General features: G+C 36.6%; 1 long non-coding RNA gene across 2 annotated transcripts; it reads right to left on the bottom strand.

Annotated features, from left to right (window-relative positions):
- Positions 1-890: 890 nt before the first annotated feature.
- On the bottom strand, positions 891-9,270 carry LOC141282546 (uncharacterized). Of its 2 annotated transcripts, none has more exons than XR_012337288.1 (8): positions 8,380-9,270; positions 7,455-7,471; positions 7,327-7,344; positions 6,741-7,184; positions 5,766-5,891; positions 5,482-5,515; positions 2,776-2,844; positions 891-1,573 (listed from the first exon to the last, which is right to left on the bottom strand). It is a non-coding gene; the product is annotated as an uncharacterized lncRNA (long non-coding RNA). The 2 variants fall into 2 exon arrangements; XR_012337289.1 differs by having other exon boundaries at positions 5,774-5,891; positions 8,380-9,269.
- Between the last annotated feature and the right edge of the window lie 860 nt (positions 9,271-10,130).

The raw sequence follows: 10,130 nt of genomic DNA on the forward strand, positions 1-10,130 counted from the left end.
TAAGAGTGAATTTCTGCCAGTTGATACCGGTGACAGGTGTTAATTATTAAGTTTATCTTTGTATTTTTTTATTAAAGGTCAGAGAATGGATGGATTATCCAGTCACGGTACATAATGAAAGGTAAATGGCAAGTAATTAAGTAATGTACTAAATGTATAAACTGTAGTGTATTCAGTAGCTACTAATCACATTACCTCTATCACTCTCTCTAAAAGACTTGACTGAGTTAGAAGAAGCTGGGCGACTCTTCAGAGTGAAGATGTTATGGTAATGTAAATCTTACGTTTTTATATTGTACCCAGACAGCACACATACATCTGGCCGACGTTGTGCCGACTTTCAAAGTTCCATCGGCAAGATGTCGCTCAGGGAGCGTTTGCTCATTGGGAAGATGTCGTCTAGATGTCGGCATCTCGTCGCAAATGCCCTCGGGCCGATGTTTAAACGATGCAATTACAGCCGCTCTGCACGGGCTTTACCGTGCTTTTATTTATTAAATTAAACCTTTATTCATTCACACTTATGCAGAATAATGTGCTTCTTTGCAATAATAACTAAAAACAAGTACACCACTGTCAATAACCGTTGCAAATTTATTCATTTGACAAATATAACACATAAACAACTTGGATAAATCAGTAACAGAATATTTACATGTGTCACACATAAATTACATATTCTGTAACTATTATACACTGCTATGCTACTGTGTAAACGTTTTACTTACACTTAACTAAAATATTTCTTATACCCTTCAAAATAATATACTCTTAAAGTATATGATTCAATTACGTTTGTGGACAAAAATATAGTCTCAACATATAAATTTATTTCAATTGAGAACTAAAATTTAATTTAAACCTTTTTTCAAATTACTTGGACAAAATTATAAAATAAACAAGTAATTCAAGCCCATAATACATAGAAATTTCTTTAAAAATATCTCAGGGTGAGATGTCAAAAAATTACTGAAAAAACCCAAGGGTATATATTTCAAATTCTAGGCAAAGGGTGGCTGCATTTGAAATGCTAAAATATAACAGTTTGGATTTCAGAAGTTTTAGTCTCAAGATAATTCACATATGTTGTACAAATGGGACACGGCCTGTGAAAACCCAGCAAAGTATTTCTTTGTGACTTACTGTTTTCTACATAAAATCATCCTACACAATTCAGAAAACATTCTCTGAAAATATAATCTTGACATATTCAATACTGACTGAGTAAGGTCATGCCAAAGACTGAACTCAATGTTAAATCAGTAAATTCAAACTTTAGATGTCATTAGATTTTAAGACAGTAGCCTGGATTTCATGTACAAGGTCACATATTTATGTATCTTAGAAATATATTGTAAATAATAATGTGCATGTACATAACAAAAACATTTAATCATAAAACATTCTCGACAGGTCTTCTGTCTAGTTTTCTGCACTCGTCTCTGCAAGCAGTGCCTTTAAACCTTAGAGGTTCCTCTTTGTTGCCTTTGTTTCCTGTCCCGAACACCGCCTTTTAAACATCTGGATACCACTTCTTCCTCTCCATGGTTCCTCTTTGTTGCTTTAGGATCACCTAAATGGAAACATCCAACAAAAAATTATTAATCATACGATCACATTTTTATATTTAAATTTAGGTGCCTATGGCAAACATGAACAATCGTGTATATTAGATAGATAATCAAAAAGTGGACCCACAAAGCATACAGTACTTTATGTAAGCATATAAAACATCTGGTCTACTGTGTTGTTGCATTCCTGAGTGTCTGGCTGTGCATTATTAACAGTGTTAATTCTTCTTTGCATCCTCAGCTATACTTAAAGTGAGTGCTATAGGAGGAATTAATGCAAATGTCTTGAAAATTATACATTTTATTGTTAGAGATATCTAAAGATAACAGTCACCCACTTGCTTACCACCAAACTGTGTTGAACAAGTGCTTGCATCAGTGTTCATGTAATCGAGTAAAGTATAACCTTATTCAGACAGCACTTTGGTCCCAGAAAATATCCGTAAAATTGGCAGACAGGCATTTGTGTGAATGCAAAGATGTTCTGGGATTGTTCCAGGAAAGAGGACCTAGTAACATTACCGTAAGATACCTGGAAAGCCCTCTTTGTGAATGAGACGCAAAAACAATGGCGTAGTTTTGAAGTTATGGTTCAGCTCTTTAAAACAAGGGTTTTACAAAGGTCGGCAAACTGGACTGAAGCAGAGATCAGGGAGCTTGTCACTATCCACGCTGAAGCAGAGATCATTTAGCAGCATAACAGTTCTAGCGCATCAGGTGCTCACATGAGCTTATATTAAACAAAATACATGTGCGTCATAGCAACAAGATATACCATTCAGCTCTTTAAAACGGGGGTTTAAATGAACATTTACATTCACAATGAGAAATGTCTGCAAACTGGACTAGAACAGAGTTCAGGGAGTTTCAAAAATCCACTTTGAAATTGGGTTAATTCATGTGCATACTAGAACAGCGCATCACGCATTCCATTATAGTCTTATCATAAACAAAAATGCAGTCTTCTGCAGAGAGAAATAACCAATAATAACAAACCTTCAGACACTGTGGATAAAACCTATCAAGTGCAGGACTTTAAACACATCATGTGTCTTTACGGCATAAACACAGATTCCGGAAAATCATTGGCAGTGTGAATGAACCAAAAATCAAATGGTCCTGGACCAAGTTTAAGTATAATATGAATGGGCCCTTCTTTAATGTATCGTGTCTAACAGATACCAAGTAGCAAAGTTTGTCTCACCTGTGGGCCACAACACTTAGTTCTGTCCTAGTATACGCCTTAGTCCTCGGTCTAGATCTCACCCAAACACTGTAAACGGAGCAGAACAGAAATGTTCATTTGTAAGTAGAAATGATAAGTGGACCCAGATTTGTTCCAGAATGTATTAATTGAAAATAACATGGTCTGCTTTGTCTAAGATAAAGGATAAAATGCACTGTTAAATAAAAGACATTTTAAAAGGGTTGAGTTGTCTGAACCAAGTCATCTTGTTGCTTTGACGTCTTTGTTTTAGTTTATCTTTACCCTTCTGCTTGTTAACAGCACACATCATCAGTAATGTGCAATTATCACTTTATGCATTACTTTATTATTTTATTAATGTTAACACACCTTCAGTATCATCAGTGTACCTAAATAGATAAGACTGAGCAGTGTTGAATTACCACCAGGGATTTTGATCTGTAACTGAATTCAGTCAAAGCAACAAGATGACTGTCTGATGACTCAAATGAGTTAAAGGATTACTCCTCCCACCAAAATGAAAATTGACTGATTATTACTTTTTTAACAGAACACAATCAGAGTTATATTAAATCATTTCCTGGTTCTTTACATTTATATATTGTATTTATATTTTTGCTTTATGATGTCATTGACTGGGATCAATGTTTTTCAAAGCTCAAAAGTATATCCATCCATCATTAAAGTAATCCATATGTAACCCAGTGGATTAATAAATGTCTTCCGAAGCGAAACAATACGTTTGTGAGAAAAACTATTCATATTTATAGCTTTTTATGATAGAGACAAGACATTTACAAAGTTAAAAAGACAATTTAAATATGGCGGCACGTGTTATCGCATTGGATGTTATGCATCTCATGACTAGTCGTAAAATGAATTGTGATGAAACACAGTAGAGACACGTGAGAAACAATGCGATTGAGTTGTTGTAGTCTGTTTACATTACATATACATCGTAACTCGCTTAAAGCTTAAAATATAAAGTTTTTCTCACAAGCCTATCATTTTGCATCAGAAGACCCACTGGGTTATATATGGATCACTTTAATGATGGATGGATGCTCTTTTGGAACTTCAAAACATTGATGCCCAGTCAATGCCATTATTAAAGGAATAGTCTACTCATTTTCAATATTAAAATATGTTATTACCTTAACTAAGAAATGTTGAATCATCCCTCTATCATCTGTGTGTGTGCACGTAAGCTCTGGAGCGCGCTGCGACGCTACGATAGCATTTAGCTTAGCCCCATTCATTCAATGGTACCATTTAGAGATAAAGTTAGAAGTGACCAAACACATCAACGTTTTTCCTATTTAAGACGAGTAGTTATACGAGCAAGTTTGGTGGTACAAAATAAAACAGCGCTTTTCTAAGCGGATTTAAAAGAGTAACTATATTTTATGGCGTAATAGCACTTTTGGGAGTACTTCGACTTGGCGCAGTAACACCCTCCCTCTCCCATTATGAGAGTGAGAAGGGGAGCGGACTTTTCAGGCGAGTCGAAGTACTCCCAAAAGTGCTGTTCCGCCATAAAATATAGTTCCTCTTTTAAATCCGCTTAGAAAAGCGCTACGTTTTATTTTGTACCACCAAACTTGCTCGTATAACTACTCGTCTTAAATAGGAAAAACGTTGATGTGTTTGGTCACTTCTAACTTTATCTCTAAATGGCAGCATTGAATGAATGGGGCTAAGCTAAATGCTATCGTAGCGTCGCAGCGCGTTCCAGCGCTTACGTGCACACACACAGATGATAGAGGGATGATTCAACAGTTCTTAGTTAAGGTAATAACATATTTTAATATTGAAAATGAGTAGACTATTCCTTTAAGCATTGAAGAACCAGGACCAGTGGCGGACAATGACTTATTTTCCGAGGGCGCACAATGCAATGCGAAGCTCATCCCAACATGTATGTAGCCCGTCATGTGTGTGGTTCGTCATTTTAAAATATGTGTTAGGCGTATTGCATGTGAATCACGTGTCATTTCAAAATAAGTGCCTGCTGCACACACGTCATAATGGTTTATGATAAAAGATACCTGCATTATCTCATGCGTAATCAGAGTTTAATGTTAAGTGAATGTGTTGCGTGTATTTTGTGAACGTGAGCATCTCTTTTATCATAAAAGGTTTTGACGCGTGTGCAGCAGGCACTTCTTTTGACAAGACACGTGATGCACATGGTTTACATGATGTAACAAACACATATTTTTGAAGACACGAGCAACACACATGACACTCTGAACACTTATTTTGAATTCGCACCCCTTAGAAGAGCAGTCACGAGCCGCCACTGGCCAGGACAGTATTTAATATAACTCTGATTGTGTTTGGCTAAAGAAAGAAAGACAAACATCTTGGATAACATGGGGTTGAGTAAATAATCCTTCAAAGCTAAAAGTTTACGTAAAAATTATAATTGTATCATTTACTCACCTTCAAGTTGTTATAAACTTGCCAAAAATTCTTTAATCTGATAAATGATGTCAATCATACAGTTGATGGTACCCATTGACTTCCATAATAGGAAAAAGACATTTTATTGAAGTAAATGAGCAGCTGTGTACTTAACATCATTTATCAAAATATCTTGTTTTGTGTATATCACAATAAATAAACTCATGCTGGTTAAGAACATAAACAGGGCCTGTGTGACCACTAAAGCACAATAAAAAACATGTAAAGCTATCTTACCTTGAAAGAAAATTTGACACGGACTACTGAAAATCTAATGAAGGAAAAAGACAAAAAATCATATATTATGCACAAACGTTAAAAACAACATTGCAGTGTAGTGTTTAGTATAATGCGTTTCAAATAAGTAAATTCAACTTATATTATTTGTATAGTATATATCAGTACAGGGACATGCACAAGTTTGGGCACCCCTGGTAAAAAAATTCTGTTAATGTAAACATTTAAGCGAGGGGAAGATGAAATGATCTCCAAAAGTATCCAAAGTTAAACATGAAACGCACATGATTACCACTGTATGTAGTCCAGTGCTGGGATCGTCTGAAGTCCTTGCAAGGGTCGATGTCATCTTTCCATTTGTGTAAGGTCATCTGACAGAGGCAGGATCCAGACTGCAGCTCACATAATTGCTAGTAGAAATAGAAAAGCAAATTGAGAAAATTTGCATGACTGCTGTTCATAGCTTTTTAGGTAGTGGATGGTTGTGATTATTAAGTTATTTATAACCTGAGGCAAAGGTTAGTGAATGCAATTATGTGTATGCTAGACTTAGAGCTGTTGCTTTTGGTGGATAGAATCGGCGGTGTCAATTTCAACGTCGATAATTAGTCAACATAAATATTGTGTCATCACGACAAAAATATAGCCTTTTCCCCTTTGACATGGCAGATTTAAATGCAGATTAACATTCACAATGAGAAAAATCTGCAAACTGGACTGAAGAAGAAATCAGGGGGCTCGTCACTATCAGCTATGAACATTCACCAGCATAACAAAACAGCGTGTAACACAGTGCTTCCCAATCCTGGTCCTCGAGCACCCCCTCCCAAAAACTTATTTAAAACACCTGATTCAACTTATCAGCCTCCTTCCAAAATGGTAAACATGTCTCCCTAACAAGCTGATGAGTTAAATAAGGAGACATCTAAAACTTTTTGAGAGGGCGTGCTCGAGGACCAGGATTGGGAAGCACTGGTGTAACGCACTCCTTTATGATCTTATCATAAACAAAAAAATACACGTGTGGTTTCTCGAGAGAGAAATCACGGATAAGCAAACTACAGATACTACGAAAAACCTACCAAGTGCATGTGTGTGAAAGCACAAACAAATCTAGATAACTATTGACAGCATGAATTAACCAAAATCAAATAATCCCGAACAACTCCCGGATGTGTACTCTGTATTTTTTCCATAATATGTGTGTGAAAAGGGCTACAGACATTAACCATTCATTGAAAGCAAGTTGTCCATTGAACCTTAAATGTCCTTGTCAGTATCGGGAAAGCGGTCCTGAAACAAATATCCTCGTCGTAAGAGATGTACGGCGTACTGTCTCGACTAAACATATGGAGTCCTTCTTTAGGATCTCTGACTGCCGCACTCTGATGTTGTTCACCTGGCGTGTAACACGACAACCCAAATTGTCTTCATTATCCCAGGCACCTGCACAGAAACATTGAGAACACAAGCACCAGGGAAGCAGTGAGTGTGCGTCTTACCTACACCTAATGTAGCGTGTACATGCCGGGCGATGGAGGCCCCGGTGATCCCAACATAGGGGGGAGAAGCAGTTATAAGTCGGTATCTCAAAAGCCTGAGGCAATGTGGTGGGAGAAGTTCTGGCTCGTGTCTTCCACTGTCGGTTTGCTGGCATTGGAGAGAATCTCATCTGGATTGATCACATCCTAGATGTACATGCCCTGCACAGAGAAACAGATGGCTTAGTACCTCTATGTCCTATCTCCAATAAAACTAATATGACAGTATGGTAAAGATCAAAAACACTTAGGGTTAAAGTCAAATAATAAAAATGTTTGTAACAGCTGGTTAAAAACAACTTACAGCAAATGATGTTGTGATCTGTTTTGCAAAGACATAAAACATAATAATTGAATATTACAGATTAACATAAATGATGTCCAGTTACACCCACTAAAATGTCTTGAGGTGTCTGTCAGTGAAATACTTACACAACAGTGCCAATGACCTGTTAACACACAAGAAGAGAGGAAACATATATGAGGGAAATATTAGCTAAGGAAAAAGGCAAGAAATTTATTCAGTCATTTCCAGCCCTTGATGTGTTTAAAATCCACAGTATGGCAAATGACTATGATATGAAACACCTGTTCATTAAAATCACTGTACATTTCATACATCTGATATACAATAACGTAAATCAGATTGCACTGTGCATAACAAAATGGTTGTCAAAAAATCTGAACTAACTTAAATAATGTCAATGTAAACATCTTTTGTTTGTTTTGTTTTAAATTTGCTGCCATTGTAAGCACTCAAACTATCATACAGATCATAATAATACACTTTATACAGTAACTAAAACTGCCAGAGCATCATATATATATATAGAGACAAAAATCATATTATTCACACTCACTAAATGTGTTTAAAATGACAATTTACCTCAGACAAGATATTTGCAAAAAATTTTCTAACAAACGGGACAGAACAATTAACCATATTATGTTGATCATTTAAACATCAAACAAACACTCACAATGAAATGAAACAACCAAAATTACTATGTTATTGAACTCAATTATATAATCATCCTCATATTTTTCCTAAAATTTTAATTACCTCAGAATACTTCCAACTGCTGTTCAGAAAAGCAATGGCCATCTGCCTATATTAAGTTCATCGTTAACATAGCAACAAAAACACAATACTGAACAAGTGAAAGGTATTTAGATTGATAAAAATAATGGAAATTATAATCTCTATTAAATAAAACATTTTAGCAAAAATGCATCAAATCTGAATAGCGCTGCTAGTACTACAAACGTTATGACTTTATTTGCTGTGCTGTAGTAGACGGAGTGCCTTATACTAACTTTTAAGACTTTAAATATAAGATTTTTGTCGAAAACTTACCTGAACCACGTACGTCTGCGAAGTCAGCTCCCGCATTTTTTCCTTGTTCATGGCAAGACGAGACTGGAGTGGCTTCTCTGGGTTAAGGAATATATCGCCATCTGTTGGTTTGGCATGCTCATGCCAATGCTTCATACCGGGGTTTTGCGTGTTCCAGTTGACGTGGAATTGTCTGTTTTTTTACGAAGGAGGGGAACACAAAACAATGATACGTGTAAAACAAGCCAATAATCCCTTATTTGTACTCACTTTCCCGAGCTGCCTTTTCTCTAACTTACTTGAGTATTAACGGCGGCTGGCAACCAGCGTATGTACATTACTACCCCCTCCTGCTTCGGATTAATGGAACTTAGCAGCTGTGTGTCATTAAAAGCAAAGAAAGCGCTGCCATTTTATTTATTTTTACTTTTATTGTTGAGAATTACCCCACTGATTGCTAGTTTTAAAGGCTGTTAACCACTTCAGTACTCTGATTAGGGAGGAGTCATCAGATTTCGCTTTTATTTATGCAAGTTTCAACCTTGTACACATGCCAGTATTCAACTGAGGTAGTTTCTGTAATAAACAAATAAGACATAAAAAATAACCTGTCTACATACGGATTCAACCGTATTACAAATGAAACATCATGAACTCTCATATATACACTAAGCAAGGATATAAACTACGGAAAGAAATATAATAGCATAAATCACGTTATGCAGCATTATTATAGCAACAGATAACAAACTGTAGAATACAGGATTATGCCCATAATAAGAAGAACTAAACATATATTGCAGGTATTAGTGTTATAAGCACCCGTGCTAACGCAAGTGTTAGCGCGATTACACTGATAATTATACAGATCACGAAACAGCTGCAAAACTGGCGTAATGCCAGAAATAGTTACGGTGCACACAAACATTAATCATTAAACATAGTATAATGATATGAACTTACTGTGTCATAAACTTTAACTTGCACTGATGCTGCACACGAGTGAAAAGCTTGCGAACTCTACGAAAACTCCAGCTAGTATACTTTCGTAACAGAGAATACCACACTTACGCTAGAAACGTATATGCTTTAAACTATGCACTGCGCATTTCACGTAACCCAACACATTAACGAGATAAGTTACGTACAATAATAGATAAGCCATAAAGAATTCGCAACATGTATATTACATTAAAACATTTACATTTACTTAACGGATTCCATTTTTCTTCACTTATTATCATTTACTTAGTTCTTGTACATACTTGATACACCCATGATGTCGCCTTTGCTCTGGTGGGTTGCATTGCAAAGAGGAGTAACTACACGCACCAACAGAGAGAAGCGCGGCATCGGCCTCCGGTATAGTTATCCGACCCAAAGCCGACGTAACAGACAAGCTTGATGAGCGGGAAATACCGTTGACTTGACTGAAGATTTGGCCGATGCCTGGCCGATACTTATTAGATGTTTCAGATAAGGAGGCCGACGTACGCTCTTGAGCCGACGTCGGGCAGACGTACGTGTGCTGTCTGGGTAGTTAGAGACAGCACGTCATTTTAACCCTGTTTTATGGTTAAAGGGGTTTTGGCGCTTTTCCATTGCATAGTACCCTACAGGTAAGGTCGAGTCAGCTCACTTTACTTTGGCTTGGTTAGCTTTTCCATTGAGTTTAGCAACACTTCAGAGTGGGAGGGATTATAGGGGTGTCAAATGTATATAGCACGACATTCGTTGCTCGACTTATCGAGACTGTTTTCTAAGATGGCTCC

This window comes from Paramisgurnus dabryanus, chromosome 9, assembly GCF_030506205.2.
Source record: "Paramisgurnus dabryanus chromosome 9, PD_genome_1.1, whole genome shotgun sequence".
Classification (NCBI taxonomy): Eukaryota; Metazoa; Chordata; class Actinopteri; order Cypriniformes; family Cobitidae; genus Paramisgurnus; species Paramisgurnus dabryanus.